At 36.7% G+C, this 21,024-nt stretch overlaps 1 protein-coding gene across 1 annotated transcript in view; it reads left to right on the forward strand.

The window, feature by feature from the left end:
• Positions 1–21,024, forward strand: part of LOC150108335 (complex I assembly factor ACAD9, mitochondrial-like) — a 387,096-nt gene that overhangs the window by 192,957 nt on the left and 173,115 nt on the right. The gene's annotated exons all lie outside the window — the stretch shown is intronic.

Raw genomic sequence — 21,024 nt, forward strand, 5'->3', positions numbered from 1 at the left:
TCTTCAAATGGTTCCATTTCTAGTCTTCTCAAATATAGTAATGAAGTTGGGAAATTTGCCTCTTTCTTTTAAGGATCTGAGCCAACTTTTCCTCAGTCTTGCAGGTGGACACTGTTTTCCTGTTCTTCTATTTAGCATGATGTTTGGAAGTCTGTGAGGAGGCATTCTCTGGACATGGTCAAATCATCAGAGCTGTTGCTGAAGAATAATGACTGTGAGGTTGTCCTGGTAGTTGAGATCCTGCTTTACTTGTTCTGTGGTTTTATGTTCAGTCCGTTATGTTTTGTTTATTTTACTTGGGCACTTCCCCTCGAATGCACTTATTTTGAGTAGTTCCTTCTTAGTGAGTTGCCATGACACTCTCTTCCATATGTTGATATAGGGACAATCTTGGCTTTGAATAGTTTGATTTTAAGATGTTTCGAGTTTGTTATTGTTCCATATTTTTTTTTTAATTTATTCATGTTTGACTATCCAATGTTAATTCTGTGTTTACTGTTAGTGTTCTATCTAAATTGTGTGTAATGGTGTTTTCTAAGTAGACAAAGGATTTTACTTGTTCTAGGGTTTCATTCTCCAGGGTTATTGAGATGTTTTTGACTTCTCTTCCTATTTTCATTATTTTGGTCTTACTGCTATTGATCCTCATTCCAGCTTTTACATGCTTCATTTAAAAGATGGACTGTTTTTTCTAATTGTACCTTGGAGATACTTCCAAGATTACTATATCATCTGCATATTTGATGTGGTTGATGTTTCTTCCATTTATATTTATCCCTGGTTCATTGGAGATTTCTTTGCATATTTCCTCCAAGCATATGTTGAATAAGCATGGTGAAAGTGGGCAGCCCTGCATGACTCCTCTTTATATCTTAAATTCTTCTGTTTTTATATTATTAAATTTGATGAGTGCTTTTGTGTCTTTGTAAAAGCTTAAAATGAAGGCCAACAATTCGGAGTCTATTGATTTAGAGTTTAGGATGTTGATCAGCTCGTCTCTATGGAATCAAATGCTTGTTTAAAGTTAATGAAGCTGCAGTAGAGTGGTAGATTGTGTTCCTAGCACATTTCTGCTATATTATTAAATGTGAAGATTTTATCAATTGTAGATCTTGTGGGTCTGAAACCAGCTTGTTCTTCCTCGATGGTTTCTTCAGTTAATTTAGGCATTCGATTTTGTATAATTCAAATGAATATTTTGTAGCTATGATTTAAAAGGACGATAGTTTTTGCATTTTTTATGGATGAGTATTGTGATCCCAGTTTTCCAATCCTTAGGTATTTCTCCTGAGAATAAAATTTGGTTAAAAAGTTTCAATAAATGTTTTATGGTTCCCTGGCCTCTGTGTTTCCAGAGTTCACTAGGAATTTGGTCGATTACAGGAATTTTGGATATTTTCATTTGGTTTATTGCTTTAAGTAGCTCATCTTTTAGGATAGCAGGTCTTCTTTCTTTTTCTTTGCTGTTTGATGAATCCCACATTTGGTTTCTTTGGAATAGGGTTTGGTAGTATTCTTTCCATATTTTTTGTATATCTTGAATTGCACCAGTTTCTATATTATTAGAATCATTCTTATACATTGATGTATATATTTTCTGCAATATTACATAAAACAGGTACTCAGCCATATTCTTATTATTTAATAGGTTTCATGTAGTACTTTATCTGTAAGAAAATGTGTATGCCCTAGTTTATTGCTTGATAAAATGGAAGTTATGTTATAGAATTTGCTATTTAATGCACTAACAGAAACAAACAAGTGATATTTAACAGGTAAATGAAAATTGTTATTGCACATGCATTGCCATGAAATCTGATGACTCCTGCAGAAACCTGCCCTTTTCATTATTCATACAATACTTGTAATACCTCTCCTTAAATTCATTCGCTGACAAAGCACTCACAACTACCTCTACAAACTTGTCATGCATTGAAAAATTTCTTCTTCACCAATTTTATAAAACTCCTTTAGTAATTTATGTGTTTTTGTCATGTGCTCTCTTTTCTGAAACTAACAGCATTCCAAAGCCCTGTCAGCATCTTGGTCACTCATATCTGGATCTCCTGTGCTACTTCGTAATGAAACACATATATCAAGATGTGGCAAAATCCTAGAAAGAAGAATAATAATCTATTGTGTTGGTGTGCACCTCTATGCAAGGTACGTGTTCAGGGGGGGGGGGGCAGAGAACCTACCCTGGAACACATGCCTCAGACTCCCAGTCATGATACTGACCCTATTCATTCTTCCTCTTTTTCTTCATCTTTTTTTTTTTTTTTTTGCTTTTCTTTCCTTATTCTGAGTCTTTTTTACTATCCTAACTTTCAGACCACCATCACTGGGATCCAGTACCCTGCTGCCATGTTTGGTGTTTAGTATGACTCTGGAAATGGGGATCCTGGTAGTGTTGCACTACTTTGTCCTTTGCTTTGGCAAGATGGGGGTCCATAATGGCTCAGCCAGAATCAGTTGACTGGTGGGCTTTCCTAAAAGGGTTAACAGTATCACAGTAAGTGTTCTTCCACATAGTCTGGGGAGACATGGCTCAGTGATTACTGTAGTGCTTGTATGGCATCCAGGGAGTCCTGCATGCCACTTCCAAGCACAGTCATTGGTTGCAGGAGTGTGGGTATCCATGTGGTGGGTGAGGAACTCTGGCACTGAATCCCTCATTGAAAATGAGTAATTTTTCATCCTCAAGATTATCAGGATACGCGACAAGCCCCAACCATGTTCAAAAACCATTGAAATAACTGAAAGCAAAATAAAGAAGCAAAAAAAAAAAAAAACATCAGATGCAGCAATAAACATACCAATCTTTTTAGTACACTTGACTGAAGAATGTTTATTCGGGAAAATGTCATCCTACGTCATCCAGAAGAGTGGGGACATTATCATAGAAACAACAAACCAGACCTAATCAGAGCATTTTCTTTACATAATATCCACTGGGAGATTACCAGTCAAAGTTATCCCCCCCCTCCCCCAACACACACAAAATGCAGAACTATAGGAAGGCCCTAGTTTAAATTTCTTCTGTTTATTAAGATTCAAATTAACAATCATTTCAAATCAAAAGCAAAAAAAGAGTCAAAAACAAAAGACAAACACCTATGCATAAATGTAAGGTGTTGACAGCGTCAACAGCTTGCATTTATGTAAGATGTTGTAATATTAAGTTTTGTAATATTAGTACAGGTGGTCCCTCAGTTACGGACGACCTGACTTGCGGTGTTCCATACTTACAAACGGGCTTCCAAGGTTCCCCATAAGGATAATTAAATTAATAATTCAGGAACTAGTTTTTTCTGTGCATGTAAACAAACCCACATGGCATAAGCGATTTGTTTAGCATCTTTATGCTAGTAGCTATTCTCATTGTTTATATGGTCACTTACACACAGCAACACTTCTTAACTTTGTTATTCGATTTTGTGAGTTTGTGATTACCCTTATGACATGCCTCCAAAATGAAGGTCCACTGCAAGTCCAGGTGAATCTGGACATACAGTGGACTTTCAGAGAAAGGTGATTACAATGAAGATTTGCTGTGAAAGGCGATTACAATGGAAATTGTAGAAATAATTAAGCATTCGGAGAGAGGCCAGACAGCATCATTCATTGGGAAAGCATTAGGCTTCAGTTGGTCAACTATTGGAACAATTATGAAGGATAAAATGAGAATAATGAAAAATGTGAAAGGTAGTTATGTGCTGTTCATCAGGGATCAGAGTTACATACATATCCGACTTAAAGATGTTCTCAGGAACATATCTTGGTCGTAACCCAGGGACTGCCTGTATATAAACAATAAATTAAAATGACATTGAAATGTAGATCCTGGTGGTCTTGCACTATTTTGTCCTTTGCTTCGGCAAGATGGAGGTCCGTAATGGCTCAGTCAGAATCAGTTGACTGGTGGGCTTTCCTAAAAGGGTCAACAGTATCACAGTAAGTGTTCTTCCACATAGTCTGGGGACATGGCTCATTGATTACTGTAGTGCTTGTATGGCATCCAGGGTAGTCCTGCATACCTTTGATTTGACATCTTATTTGCCAAAAAAAAAAAAGAAAAACAGAAAATCGCTTACCATTTTGAGGAAAAAATGGAAGTGCTTCGATGCATGAAATAAGGTGAGTGTCATTCTGACAAGTGTAAAGCAACAAAGTTAACACCTTCTACAGTAATCAATGTTGATACAGGTGATTCTCGCACTATGAGGGCATGCGTTATCGTGGTGAAAAACAACACCCCTTTTGATTGACCAGAGAATCCCTCTTTTCTTTCAGTTTTTCACTCAGTCGATTGAGTTGTCCACAGTATACCTCAGCTGTGATTGGTTTTGTAGCAAGAATTCAAAGTTTATAATACCAGCCATATCCCACCAAATGCTTAACAAAACCTTCTGAGGATGAAGGTCTTGTTTTGGTGGAGATTTAGCTTCTTTCCCTGAATGAGTCCATTGCTTTTGGCGCTTAAAATTCTTGTAAAGTATTCACTTTTCACTGCCAGTGACAACATGACTCAAAAACAGAAATTGAACCTATCGAGAATGAAGAACAGTGCAGATGTTGACGCACTTTCTTTGATTGTTGATCGTCAATTTGTGAGGAACAGACTTGCCAAGCTTAGACACTATTCCAAGTTCTTGCAAATAGTGATGGATGGTCAATGATGATGAATTAAGATCTTTTGCTTAATCTTTAACAGTTGCATTGGCATTTCTTGCAATAGCAGCTTCCATCATATCATTATCAAGAGAGACAGGGTACCCAGAACAGGGGGGAGTCTTTCAAGCTAAAGTCTCCTTGTTGAAATTTTTGAAACTATCGCTGGCACTTTTGCACATTCAAAACATTATTGCCATACACTTCTTGCATATTTTTTACAGTGTTAGCAGTATTGTTGCCTTTTTTGAACTCATAAAGCATTATGTACCTAATATGCTCTTCAGTGACCTCCATAGTAATAGAAGGTCATTTATACAATAACTTATGTATGATGTTCTTGCAGGGTGGAATTCTTTCAGCAGTTGTAAGTTCAAGATGGTAAGTTCCTTGTTGTTTTCCATCCAACTCTTTTGTGATCTTTCTCATGCTCTTGGTGATGTATGGATGTGAAAGTTGGATCATTAAGAAGAAAGACAAAGTGAATTGATTCATTTGAATTATGGACATGGAGGAGACTATTAAGAATCCTATGGGATGGGAAAATAACTAATAAGGTTTTAGAAACAGAATGCTCCTTTGAGGCAATGATCACTAAACAGAAGTTAATGTATATACTTTTGGAGAAGTATGAACTCTTTATGTGTGCTGGAGCGAGTTTAATTTGATGATGTCTGGAATATTTTTTTAATGATGGACACTGGTCCACAATTCTCCAAAAAGGAAAAATCCAAGACCAATGAAAATAAATCTCTCAACCTTGGAACCCAGATGATACCAACAAAAAGAAATAATGAGAACTTTTCTAAAATGGAATTGTTGTGGATTCCATCAATGACCTCAAGGCTCTCTTGCAGAAGTATTAAACGAATCTGCTTTTGCATGGAGGCAACATATCATTCATAAGGGGATGGGCCTGTCCATGGAGAAGTTCCCATCCTTGTGAGCAACCATAACCTTTTCTAGCAAGTCCCACATAATACATATGTAGAGGCAGTTGCCATCCAAATCTCAGTTGAGTCTACTTAATCCCACAGCAAATATCTCTCAGGATGACCTTGATGATGTCATATTGCAATTACTGTCCCTTTAATTTTAATGGAGAATTTAAATTGATATCATACTCTGTGGAGTGGTGCCTGAACTTTGTGGAGTGATACCTAATATTAGAGAAAGAGTTGTGGAGCATATGCTTAACAATAACCTCTCTTTCTTAAACACAGGAAGCAACACTTCTTCCATATGCCTACCTTTCACTGCCATCGACTTAACTGTCTGCTCACTACTCCTTTCCCACCATTTAAGTGGAAAACTGATTAAAACTTATTTGGGAGTGATCATTTTCCTGTGATACTGACTTTTCTACATGGGCAATGCACTATGTGATGGGTATCACATGGAAAATTCAGACGACCTGACTGCCATGCCTTCTCCTCTCTGGCACAGTTTGATTCTGCAATAGCTACTCCTATCAGCAATGCAGTAAATCATGTGACAGCATATTACACAAACTGCAATTAGTTGGTTTCCACATTTTCCTAAAACCAAGGTAGAATGCTAATTGCACAGCAGCTAAGGAAGCACAGAACAAAGCTTGAAGTATATTTCACAGATACGTCACAAAAACAGACCTTATTGCTTTCAGACATGCCCAAGCTGGAGCAAAACACATTAGTCATCAAAAAGAATGCTACATCCAATACACATATCTTCCATAAGAAAAGCCAACAGTAAAGAATTTGGGACAAATTGGGAAAATGAAGGCAGGTACACCACCATCTCTCCATCCCTGAACATAATAGTTGCACAGTTGCTGACAATTTCAGTGCTATTTGCTAAAACCTCAACAGTATCCTCTTATTTCCCCCACAACCAATACAAGTTCCTTGCCCAACAATGCAAGGAAAAAAAACAAATTCTATTTTCTCTGAGCATTACTGAAGGATCTAACAAGCCCTTCATTAAAAAAAGAAAAGAAATGAATGTTGTTTGCTTAAATGCCACTTAAATGCAGTTGGACCTGTTTATGAGATAATTAAAGTTTGTTGCCAGCTGCTAAAGATTTTTCTTTAGTTTTCTTAAAAAATTATTCTATTGAACAATGTGCCTGTTCAACAGAATAGTCTATGAGAACGTTTTTCTGGATACCTAGCAAAAAGCAATCATTATTGCCCTTTCTAAGCCAAGGAAGGATCTAAAATTATTATTATTATTACGGGGAGTCCAGAGCATCATAAAGGGAGGGCACCACCACTGGTATTTCCACAGACAATCACAAACATCCATGCCCACAACAGGATTCGAAACCATAGCCTTTTGGCTAGAGAGTGGATACACTAACCTCTCAACCAACCAGACTGGCATTCCCAATAAGCTATTGGCATTTTCTCTGAGCAGCTGCTTGTGCAAAATTCTGAAAACATTTGTTAACTCTCATCTTTTATGATTACTAGAGAGCAACAACCTTTTTTCTAAAACACAGTCTGGCTCTGTAAATATTCTTCAACAACTGATCTCTAGCACAGCTGGAATCATCCAATCGAGATGACTTCTTAAAGTGCAAGCGCTTAGTATCGGTTTTCTTTGATATGGAGAAAGTGTACAACACTGCTTGGAGATTCAGAATATTGAAAGGTCCAAGCAACTTTGGTCTCAGAGGGAATTTCTTTCTTCATCAAGAACTTTCTGTCAAATCTTCCAAGTTTGAGTGTGAACTTCTCTCTCTCCTGACTGTATATCCAATTGAACAGAGTCTCACATGGTTCAGTTTTAAGTGTCATGCTTTTTTGTAATCAAGATTAGCTCAGTAACCAAACAATTTCCTTCAATTGTAAGTAATACAAAAAAATGACTTCTGTGACCTTACTTTCTATGAGAAAGAAATGTCATGTAATATGTCTTTCTATGACCCTCATATTACATGAGGATCATAGAAAGACAGCTATAGCAGGCCATTGACCACTTTCAGAATGGGTGCTTTCAAATTGGTTCAGATTGCCACAGCATGACAGTTAGTGTGCATTTTTTTTCCTGCATATGTGGTCTTCCTCACAACCCAGAACTCAGACTAGGACAAACTCTAATCACAGTTACACCAGAAGAAAAGTTCTTGGCACTGATATTTGACAAGAAACTCAGTTTCCTTTCACACATATGCCGGTTGTGAAATAAGTGCCGTAAAACAATGAACATCCTTCACACCCTATCTTCCAACTCTTTGGGTACCAACAGATGTTCATTGTTTTGAATTATGTCATGCACTAATTAGATCAAAACTTAGTTACGGGTCCCATGTCTATGCTTCTGTGGCACAGACATGGGACCTCTTAGGATACACTTTATCCACCATCAAGCCATAAGAACTGCAACTGGAGTATTTTAAACTTCACTGATCCCCAGTCTATACACTGAGGCAAATGAATTACTACTTCACTTCAATGCCAACAGCTGTCTCTCTCTGTTATATGCTATGAAAATAAAATTGTTGCCAGTTCATTCGACTTGGTCAACTATTTTTTGTCCATGGTTGAGAATCTGTACAACATCCTTCCTTCCCTTCTCATCCATCCCTTAGGACGGGTTGAGTTCCCCCCCCCCCCAACAAGGGGTTTATGACAGATTAATGCAGCTGGCTCATCACTCTCCTGAGGGATGGTAAACCCAAGTTTCCTGGTAAAAACCACCCTCTTACCTCCATATGAAACCAATTAACTCACCTTTAGTCTAAAGAGACCAGATAAAGGTTCCTCACATCACAGATGGGAATCAAATCCAGGTCTTTCTGATCAAAGGCTTCGTGTATGCCAACTGATCAATGGAGATTCTGTACTACATCCATCACACTGAAGTAAAATCCTTTGGTTTGCAAACATTGTTTTACAAGCTCTAGATATTGGAGGTGTATATAGTGGCATAGCACAGATGCCACTAAATACACCGCTGCTGTGGCATTCATCTACGTATAATTTCATGTCTATCAGCAGTTCTTTCTAGCACATAGAAGGAGAATATGATTTTGTGCCCATCTGCACAGATAGCTCAAAATCAGAGGATCTGATGGGATTTTCCTGCTGTCTTCCCAGATAGCATAACGTCTTTTTTTATGTTATGCTATCTGGGAAGCATAACATAAAATTATGTTATGCTTCCCAGATAATATAATAATCCGAATTAACAATTTCACTGCTGAGCTGTATGTGTTAGAGCTTGCTTTAAACTACCCAAAACTTCTGCATTACCAAAGATGCATTATATATACATATTCATAAAGTTCTCTACATGAAATAAGAGATCTAGGACTGCAGTAAAATCTAGTGCTCTCTCTTGAATCCAACATGTCCTCTCTTAGTCATGGATGCTATACCTGGATATATGCTTCTGTTGGATTCCAAGCCACACCGAGATTAAGGGAAACGAGATACCACAGCTAGGTCAGTCATTTCTCAAGCTTTCACCGTCTGTTTGTTGGTGAAAGCTTGAGAAATGATGCAGATTACCAAACTATCCCAGTGGCAGTCATTATTGAATGAGAGCCCAATAATAAACTCCATCAAATCAAGTGTGAAATCAGATTGTGGCAGTCTGCTCTACAGAGGAACTGCAAATAGTTTCTTCTTGCTCGGCTCTGCATAAGTTTTAGCATCTTATGCACTCCTTCCTATTGAGAGTGCCGACATAACTATGAGTGAGTTGTGTGATCGTAGACTAACCATCATTCATATTTTAATGGAAAACCTTCATTTTATCAATGAGTACAGTGACATTCCTGATCTGTCTGTGAATCCTATATGCTCAGGCAAGTTTTATGAGATTTGTCAAGTGTCATTCCTGTTTTTAAATTTTTTTTCAGAGCATCAGTGTTTATATCTGATTTAAATTATGTACATATTAGTTTTATTAATTTAATTTAGTGTATGTGTTTTTAACACCTAGTTTCTTAAGAACGTTTTTATGAATTTTTCTACACTTATTTTTATACTCCTTTCTACATTTGTTTTTACATTCCTTTTATATTTGTTTTTATATACTGATTTTTATACTCGTTTATGCCACTTATTTATATCTCGTGTACTGGCACAGCATTAACCATAGCTAGCATTTCTCCATTAAACCCAAAATAAACATTGAAAGTGTGTTTTTTAACAACCAAGTGAACCTTGCATCTGTTTTCCTCCACTTTTGCAATATACACTTGAGCATCAATTTCCTGTCTGCTATCACTCTTGCCTCATCAGTTTCCAGCAGTCCATTTTCATCAGTATAATAATACTCAGCTATGATCTTTTCATCCACAAATACACAACCTTACATTTGCTGCATCAAACTATTTTTTTTTTTTTTATCCCACACACAAGGTACAAGAACCTATAGCATATCAGTGCTGTATGTGAGATAAATTGACTACCATTATTCTTTCTATTCAAATCAAGCTGCAGGATCTCTATATCACTTTCATTAATTGTTGCCTTTCTGGCTTTTTGCATCATCATTAGACAACTAGATATTTCTCTCAAAGGATTCTGTATATCATTATGATTAATGTACATTAACAGTGGTACAGAGTCCTGCAACTCTTCCTCCCCATTGGTTACCTACCTTCTTTTGGATTCTGCTCTGCTGTATACTCCCCACTGTATATGTCAGCCAATTCCTTGTCCATATCACCAGCTTTCTATTATTCATCCCTACTCGCTGCAGTTTACATAATAGATTTCTACAATATCCTAAATTAAACTTCAAAAAATTATATTCTTGTTTTATTCTTTATCCAAATATGAGCAAATATTTCACAACATGAAATACATTCATGGCTAGGCTACTTGTATATAGAGACTAAATTACTTCATTAATTTCCTTTTTTTTTCTTCTTCCTTTATGTATTAGGCCTAGTGGCCTGTTATGGACGTATTAGGCCCAGTGGCCTGTTATGATTCAAAATCGGAAATCCCACCGAATAGGTCAGTCATTCCTTATTCCCAGAGTGTCCTATGTCTATAGCTGCATGTGTTCACGGGATTGGTTTCCTCTTCTGGGAGACGAAAAACCAGAGTTTCTGGGTAAAAAAATCCCCTACCACTGTATGAGACCAGCTAACTCACCTTTTGTCGAAAGAGACCAGATAAAGGTTTCTCACATGAACCTTTATCTGGTACAGATGAACCCAGGTCTTTCAGACAAAAGGGCTTCATCTATACCGACTGAGCTACAGAGGCTCTATTAATTGCCTTTATATGTCATAATGCAAAACGCGCGCGTACACACACACACACACACACACACACACACACACTCTTTCTACAAAAATTATACATGCATTATGGAAAGGTTCACTACCCAGACCAGTTTAGACTTTTATTGAGGTCTCATCAGTGGGAGCCAGACACAGAAAGAGACTAAAGTTGGATTCATGCAGAGGTCATATATTTCCTATATACATCTGGTAAAAAGGTGTATCACCTTATTATTAAAATTCTCTGGAATTTTTTTGCATGAATGTGTTACATGAGAAAACATTGTTTTGCTTACACTTGGATAAAGGATAAAAAAAAAATATAATTTCTTCATCATCATCATCAAATTCCTGACATGTACCCTCAAGGGGTATACAGGATATGATAGTACTACATGAAAAATTTACATCATTACTAACTTCCTTTCTACAATTTTCCTCGAAATCAATCTGTTACTTGTCAAGACTCTAACATTATCAGATCTTATATTTCTATCGTCTAAGGCACTTTGTACCCTATCAATCCACCTATATCTTGGTCTTCCTCTGGATCATTTTCCTGCCAACCTGGCAGAGAACACTTGGTTGGCTAATCTTTCCTCGCCCATTCTGTTTAAGTGACCATACCACCTGAGATTAGCTCTGCTAACGCATTCCTGGATGCTGACAATGTCAAGTTCTTTCTTAATATCCTCGTTTTTAATATGATATTGCCATTGATGCCATCTGTTCATGCCTCTAATCTTTCTCAAGACTCTCATATCTGCAGTCTCTAGTCTTTGGTCAAGTGTTTTACTTCTGACCCAGCTCTCAGATCAGTAAGTTAAAACTGGTTTTAATACTGTCTTGTATACAGCTAATTTAGTGTTCCAACAATTTCTCTCTTATTCCATATGAATTTATTCAATTGACTGCCTACCATACCAGCTTTGTTGATTCTGTTGTCTATTTCCATATTTAATTTACCATCTTCAGTAAAAATCGTGCCTAAGTAGCTGAAATGTTTCACTTGTTCCACAGTTTCCCCGTTCACAACACAGTTGACATTTTCAACAATTCTACCTATTTTCATTGTCTTTGTCTTTTTATTGCTGACCTTCATACCATATCTATTACAACAGCTATTCAATTTAGTCAGAGAATCTTGCAGACTTGTAGACGATTTATTTAGACGTATGACATCGTCCGCATAAAGCAAAGAGCTGACATTAACATCTCCAATTCTGATATAATGTTTAATACCACTTTCCTTCATGATGTGATCCATATAGATAATGAATAACAGAAGGGATAATGTACATCCTTGTCTCACACCAGATTTAACATTAAACCATCTTCATGTACTTCCTTCAATTCTAACTGCTGACTTACAACTGAAATAAAGACTAAGTATTACTTGATATAATGTCCCATTGACACCATATAACTGTAGCATATAGAATAGCTTCTCTCTTGGTACCTTGTCATATGCCTTTTCCAGATCGACAAAACTTAAATACAGATCTTTGTTATATTCCAATGCTTTCTCAGCTATTTGTCATAAAGTGAAGATCTGATCCTGACAGCCTCTATTTGGCCTGAATCCAGCTTGTTCTTCTCCAAGCTTTTCTTCCACAATTCTTCGCAACCGTTTCTCAAGTATACTTGCATAGATCTTGCCAGGAACACTCAGTAGGGAAATACCTCTGTAATTCTCACATTCAGTTTTATTTCCCTTTTTATATATGGGTACTATTAAAGCTCTACTCCAATCATCGGGAATTCGTCCCTCAGTCCAGGCTTTCTGAACTATGCAGTGCAGCCACTGTAAGACTCTTATACCATCATACTTCAGCATTTCTGGTCGAAATATCATCTACTCCTGCTGCCTTTCCACATTTCAAGCCTTTGATGGCTTTTTCTACTTCAAGTATGGATATGTATTCCTTGCTATATGCATGTTGAGTGTTTTTTACCACTGTGCTATCACTGCTTGTTTCATTTAGCAATTTTTTGAAGTAATTACTCCATACTTCAAAGATATCTTTTTCTCCTGTTTTCATGCCACCTTAATCATCTCTAACTCCTTTTACAGCACTCTTTCTTCCATTTCTAAGCTTCTTCAACAACCTTCAGAATATCTTACCACCTTCTTGATATTTATTTTCTATGTTCTTGCCAAAGTCCTCCCATTACTTTTGTTTAATTAGTTTTACACAGTGTTTCGCTTTCTTACATTTGTCTCTGTATTCTCTAAGAGCGAAAGCTGACTTATTTGCCAGGAACTTTTGGTATGCTTTCTTCTTTTCCTTCACTGCATCTTTAACTTCCTGTGTCCACCATGGAGTTTTGATTTTTCTATCCTTGCAGACAACCTCATCACATGCCTCTCTGGCTGAATCAATCAGGGTTTTCTTCAAGGCTTGCCACTGAATCTCCAAGGTTTGGTTCCTGTTCTCAAACTCTCTCATTTTTTCTTCAATAATTTTTGTGTATTTTAGTCTACAGTTTACATCTGAGAGCTGCTCAACTTTTATTCGCTTTAAAACTTTCTTACATGTTATTATTTTCAATATGAAATTCAATTTTATCCTGCTCAAGACTAAATAGTGATCGCTTCCAATTTCAAATCCTCTGTACACTCTGGTGTCCTGCACCAGGGAGAAAGCATCACTATCAACAATAACATAGTCGATGAGAATTTTCTTATTCCTTGCCTCTTCTTTCCATGTGAATTTGTGCACATTTTTATGTTGGAACATGGTGTTAGTAATAACCAGTCCATGTCTTGAGCAGAAATCCAACAGATATTTGCCATTATTATTAGCTTTGCTCTTTTCTCCAAATTTTCCCAAAATATTTTTGTATGCTAACAACCATTTCCTACTCTGCTATTTAGATCCCCAACAAGGACCAACTTTTCCTTTTTCATTGTGTCAGTTGCTTTTTCTAAAGCATCAAATAATTCCTCCACTTCTACCTTAGTAGAACCTTCTGTGGGATCATAGGCACAAATAAGTCTCATTGTCCAATCCCCCATTTTGATATTTGCTCACATCACTCTACTTGAGACTGCCTGCCATTCAAGAAGATTAGCCACGTATTTTGTGTTGAATACTATGGCTACTCCTTCTTTTCCTTGATTGTCATTTCCTGAATATAACATTTTGTATTTATTGCTTAGAAAGATCTCACCAGTTTTTGTCTTTCTTGTTTTAGTCACCCCTATTATGTCAATCTGGTGCTTAACTAATTCTTCAGCTAGCTCTATTTCTTTGCCATTCAGGCTTCTTATGTTGATAGTATCGATCTTAAACTCTGATGATGTTGAGTTGGGGTGTGCTTTCAGATTTGTTCCAGTAGCTGACTTTTTGCTGTTCGTCCTGGTTCCCTGGCAAAAACAGCTGGGGCCTTGTTTAACCGGGCGACGCTCCAGCAGGCATGAAATTTTGTCATGTTGTACCATCATTTTCTATATTGGTTTAAGCCAATAAGAATGCAATTTGGTCAGCTAAATCCCAAATTGCCAGCCCATCCTCATTCGTTCAGTATCCAGGTAGATACACTACAGGGTGCACCATGAGAAGGTGAGGATTGGATATTAGGTCAGAAGCATTGGTCAGTTTTCTGCATTCCTTTAAAGGCTATGTGGAGGTCTGCTCTCAGTTATACAGCTTTGACCCTTAAGCACCCCCTTAGCAAATTTAATTAAATTTGCAACTAAGTAAAAAAAAAAAAAAACTTTTCACATTTGTCTTATTTTATCAATTGCCTTTGCAGAGTTCATCAGTATCACAGTGCAGTAGTCATTTCCTTTATTCAGTTCAACTATCACTTTATTATTAAAAAAAAAAAAAAAAAAAAAAGTAAGTAAATTACTAAGCCAGGACTCACCATTTTTGAAGGATATGAATAATTGCTATGCTATTCTCCCATAGAATATCAACTTCTTATCAGTCCATTTTTGCCGTTGACAAACTTTTCCACTGATACTGAAATGGTAATCACTCATATTGCACTACCTTTGTCTTTGACTTCACTTCATGTAACAGAACCATCTTGCATTCTTTCCACTTCTCGGTGCATTGTCAAAGATGTTTAAATTAAACAGTGTTATTAAAAGCATTGCCAGTTCTCTTGTATACATTATTGTAATGCACAGACCAATATCCATCCAATCCTAAGGTTGTATTCGTGTTGATATTTCACTGTAATTTAAGCACCCCCTCTGTTTGTCTCTCTCTCTCTTTATTCTCATATCAACAACTGTGCTCTTTCTCCAACTGGATGAAACCATTGCAAAATGATCCTCGGTAACTCTGTTTCTTCTGCTTTTGTCACTTACCATCATCATAATGTTTGGAACCTCTTTTGCCGTAAAGTAATCTGATTTATAATCTGATTTTGTTCTCTTTATCAGTGCTTCCCAACCAACATGCCATGGCACATTGGTGTGCTGCAAAAAATTTAACCGCAAAGTCCTGATTATGGGGCGACGGCACCGGAGGGTTTGGCTGCCGAGTGGTTCCCTTTTCACTTTATTGCTCTTTTCTAGCTACGCACGTGTGAAGGCGACCTCCCAGAATGTTATAGGCGCCATTCCTCCCATTACTTCCTCCCTCACATTTTGCATCTATGACTCAGAAGATCATTACTCTTGTTCAGTTCCAACTCGTTTGTTGTGTTGTGAGAGTACCAGTCAAATGTTTCAAGATCGTATCATTTTTGTAAGAACTGTGTTCAAGTGGATGTTTAGTGTTGCTAAGTGGTCTGTGTAAAACACCTTAGCGGGAATGTCTTATTGTCTCTTTTTCTGAATTTGTGTTTTAACAAATGTGATAGTTTGTGGGACATTAGTCAAATTGTTATTATTTGCTTACAAAGACGCTTTTTTCCTGTTACCGTCGATCTATAACATTCATTTTAGCTGAAGCTATAATGGTCATACAAGAAAGAAGTACCTTTGCATGATAAAATAAACACTGGTAAGTCATTTTTTTCTTATAGTTAACCATTTTTTCGTAATGTATTTTCTTCAGAATCAAAAGGTATCAGATATTTTTTGGACAATGGATGCTGACATTATGAGTTACAAAATAATTAATGTGTAATTTGTATAGCTTAAGCTTGGTAAACATAGACTTTCGGTCATTAATAGGCATTTTCCTAACATAGTTTTACGCGTTCCGGTATTTTGGATGCCTATTTGATATCCTCGATTATAATATAGTATTTTTAGTTTCATGTGATTTATATCTTTCTATTCAATGACTTGTTTATTTGCATATATTTTAATTCTATTAAATTTAAATTCTATTAAATTTAAATTTCAGTTACCCACAATAATGGACAAATATTTTAAAAAAATCAAAAAATCCATGAAATTCGCAAGCCAGAAAGTGAACCAAAGAAAAATTTTAAGGCGCAACATAGTCATAGACTATATAAAGAGGATTATCTGAAATTTGGTTTCGTGTGCTCCGATAATACTTCTGTGCCTCAATGTCTCATATGCCTGGAAAAGTTGTCAAATGAAGCGATGGTGCCCAGTAAACTACATCGACACCTTTCTACCAAGCATCCTTCGTACATAGATAAGGATTTTAACTATTTTAAATGTCTGCAAACTCAAATTCAAATGCAAAATTCTTTCATGAGATCAGCCACAATGGTATCTAATGGAGCTCTAGAAATAAGTTCCAAAGTCGCAAGATTGATAGCTAAAGCCAAGAAGCCTCACACAATTGGCGAATCACTCATTTTACCAGCTTCAGTGGAAATTGTCAAAACTATGCTTCGAATCGATGAAGTAAAAGAAATTGAAAAAGTACTGCTTTCAAATAATACAATCAGCAGGCGCATTGAAGACATGTCAGTCGGCATAATCCAGAAAATTTGTGAAGTTAAGAAATTTTCCTTACAGGTTGATGAATCAACAGATGTTAGCAACTGTTGTCAGCTAATTGCACTTGTTCGAATTCCTGATGAGAAAGGGTTGAAAGAGCATTATTTATTTTGCAAAGAGCGTCAGAAACAAACAACTGAGAAGGAAATCTTTAAAGTGATCAATGAATACTTTGATACAAACAAAATTTCATGGAAAAATTGCATAAGCTTATTACTGATGGCACGGCTGCAATGACAGGAATGGTCAGAGGCTTGAAGTCTGAAGTTCGGTCTGAAAACCCTAATGTTCAAATAATACACTGCTTTATTCATAGAGAAGCTCTCATGTCAGATAGTTTACTCTAGAATTAAAGTCCACTCTCAATGACATTATAAAAATGGCGAATTTGATCAAAAGTAGACCACTTCAATCGCATCGTTTTTCAATTTTATGAAAAATGGGATCAGAGCATCAGATCAAATGGGATCAGAGCATCAATCTTTGTTGTTCCATACCGAAGTTCGTTGTCTGTTGAGAGAGAGAGTTCTGTCCAGAATTCATGAGTTGAAAGAAGAATTAAAAGTATATTTTCAGGGTAACCTCAGTATTGGGGTGCTTAAGGGTCAAAGCTGTATAACTGAGAGGAAACCTCCACATAGCTTTTAAAGGAATGCGGAGAACCGACCAGGGCTTCTGACCTAATGTCCAATCCTCACCTTCTCGTGGTGCACCCTGTTGGGTATCTACTTTGATACTGAACGAACGAGGATGGGCTGGCAATTTGGGATTTAGCCGACCAAATTGTATTCTTATTGGTTAAACCAAAATAAAAAAATGACGGTACAACATGACAAAATTTCATGCTGGCTGGGGCATCGCCCTGTTAAACAAGGCCCCCGTTGTTTTCGCCAGGGAATCAGGGTGAACAGCGAAAAGTCAGCTACTGGAACAAATCTGAAAACAAACCCCAACTCAACATCACTAGAGTTAAAGATCGGTACTATCAATGTAAGAAGCCTGAATGGCAAAGAAATGGAGCTAGCAGAGGAATTAGATAAGTACCTAATCGACATAATAGGGGTGACTGAAACAAAAAAGACCAAAACTGGTGAGATCTTTCTGAGCAATAAATACAAAATGTTATATTCAGGCAATGACAATCAAGGAAAAGAAGGAGTAGCCATAGTATTCAACACAAAATATGAGGCTAATCTTCTTGAATGGCAGTCAGTCTCAAGTAGAGTAATGTGGGCAAATATGAGAATGGGGAACTGGACAATGAGACTTATTTGTGCCTATGGTCCCACAGAAGGTTTTACTAAAGTAGAAGTGGAGGAGATTTTCGACGCTTTAGAAAAAGCAACTGACACAATGAAAAAGGAAAAGTTGGTCCTTGTTGGGGATCTAAATAGCAGAGTAGGAAATGATTGCGAGACATATAAAAATATTTTGGGAAAATTTGGAGAATAGAGCAAAGCTAATAATAATGGCAAATATCTGTTGGATTTCTGCTCAGGACATGGACTGGTTATTACTAACACCATGTTCCAACATAAAAATGTGCACAAATTCACATGGAGAGAAGAGGCTAAGAATAAGAAAAGTCTCATTGACTATGTTATTGTTGATAGTGATGTTTTCTCCCTGGTGCTGGACACCAGAGTGTACAGAGGATTTGAAATTGTAAGTGATCACTATTTAGTCTTTAGCAGGATAAAATTGAATTTAATATTGAAAAGCATAACATGTAAGAAAGTTTTAAAGCGAATAAAGAGAACAGGAATTTTGAGAACAGGAATCAAACCTTGGAGATTCAGTGGCAAACTCTGAAGAAAACGTTGATTGATTCAGCCAGAGAGGCATGTGATGAGGTTGTCTGCAAGGATAGAAAAATCAAAACTCCATGGTGGAGACAGTAAGTTAAAAATGCAGTGAAGGAAAAGAAGAAAGCATATCAGAAGTTCCTGGCAAATAAGTCAGCTTGTGCTCTTGAAGAATATAGAGACAAATGCAAGAATGCTAAACGGTGTGTAAAACTAGCTAAACAAAAGTCATGGGAGGACTTTGGCAAAAATACAGAAAATAAATATCAAGAAGGTGGCAAAATATTCTGGAGGTTGTTGAAGAAGCTTAAGAATGGAGGAAAGAGTGCTGTAAAAGGAATTAGAGATGATAAAGGTGACATGAAAACGGGAGAAAAAGATATCCTTGAAGTATGGAGTAATTACTTTGAAAAACTGCTAAATGAAACAAGCAGTGATGACAGCACAGTGGTAAAAAACACTAACCAGGCATGCAGTCAGGAATACATATCCATACTTGAAGTAGAAAAAGCCATCAAAGGCTTGAAATGTAGAAAGGCAGCAGGAGTAGATGATATACGACCAGAAATGCTGAAGTATGGTGGTATAAGAGTCTTACAGTGGCTGCACTGCATAGTTCAGAAAGCCTGGACAGAGGGACGAATTCCCGATGATTGGAGTAGAGCTCTCATAGTACCCATATATAAAAAGGGAAATAAAACTGAATGTGAGAATTACAGAGGTATTTCCCTACTGAGTGTTCCTGGCAATATCTATGCAAGTATACTTGAGAAAAGGTTGAGAAGAATTGTGGAAGAAAAGCTTGGTGAAGAACAAGCTGGATTCAGGCCAAGTAGAAGCTGTCAGGATCAGATCTTCACTTTACGACAAATAGTTGAGAATGCATGGGAATATAACAAAGATCTGTATTTAAGTTTTGTCGATTTGGAAAAGGCATACGACAAGGTGCCATAAGAGAAACTATTCAATACGCTGCAGTTATATGGTGTCAATAGGGCATTATATCAAGCAATACATAGTCTTTATTTGAATTGTAAGTCAGCAGTTAGAATTGAAGGAAGTACAGGAAGATGGTTTAATGTTAAATCTGGTGTGAGACAAGGATGTACATTATCCCCTCTGTTATTCATTATCTGATCACATTATGAAGGAAAGTGGTATTAAACATTATATCAAAATTGGAGATGTTAATGTCAGCTCTTTGCTTTATGCAGACGATGTTATACTTCTAAATAAATCTTCTACAAGTCTACAAGATTCTCTGACTAAATTGAATAGCTGTTATAATAGATATGGTATGAAGGTCAACAATAAAAAGACAAAGACAATGAAAATAGGCAGAATCATTGAAAATATCAACTTTTGTGAATGGAGAACCTGTGGAACAAGTAAAACATTTCAGCTACTTAGGAACGATTTTTACTGAAGATGGTAAATTAAATATAGAAATAGAACAGAATCAGCAAAGCTGGTATGGTGGGAATTCATTTGAATAAATTCATATGGAATAAGAGAGAAATTAGTCGGAACACTAAATTAGCTGCATACAAGACAGTGTTCAAACCAGTTTTAACTTTTGGATCTGAGAGCTGGGTCAGAAGTAAAACACTTGACCAAAGACTAGAGACCACAGATATGAGAGTCCTGAGAAAGATTATAGGCGTGAACAGATGGCATCAATGGCAATATCATATTAAAAACAAGGATATTAGGAAAGAACTTGACGTTGTCAGCATCCAGGAATGTGTTAACAGAGCTAATCTCAGGTGGTATGGTCACTTAAACAGAATGGGCGAGGAAAGATTAGCAAAACAAGTGTTCTCTGCCAGGTTGGCAGTAAAACGACCCAGAGGAAGACCAAGATATAGGTGGATTGATACGGTACAAAGTGCTTTAGATGATAGAAATATAAGATCTGATAATGTTGGAGTCTTGACAAGTAACAGACTGATTTGGAGGAAAATTGTAGATAGGAAATTAATAATGATGTAATTTTTTTCATGTAGTACTATCATATCCTGTACACCCCTTGAGGGTACATGGCAGGAATTTGATGATGATGATGAACCTCAGTATTCAGCTAAGTTGGAAGACAATTACTGGTTGCAAAAAATGGCCCACTTTGACATATTTGAATACCTAAATGAACTTAATCAAAAAATGCAAGGACCTCTTGAGAATATATCGACTTGCACTGACAAAATTAATGGATTCAAAAACAAAATTCAACTTTGGAAAGATGTGGTGAAAAATGGTTTCCTTGAAATGTTTAGTCAGTGTTGCACTTCAAATCCAAAAAAAGAACTACTAGAACTTGTAGATCAAACACCTATGCATGCTTGAGAGAAAGCTTCATCACTACTTTGAATTAACGAAGACAAAGAAATTCAATTGAGTTCGAAATCCATTTGCATCTTCATTAGATCACATGGTAT

The sequence above is a fragment of the Typopeltis vanoorti genome, chromosome 3, assembly GCF_054136105.1.
Source record: "Typopeltis vanoorti isolate ZY-2024b chromosome 3, IOZ_Tvanoo_1.0, whole genome shotgun sequence".
NCBI classification, from domain to species: domain Eukaryota; kingdom Metazoa; phylum Arthropoda; class Arachnida; order Uropygi; family Thelyphonidae; genus Typopeltis; species Typopeltis vanoorti.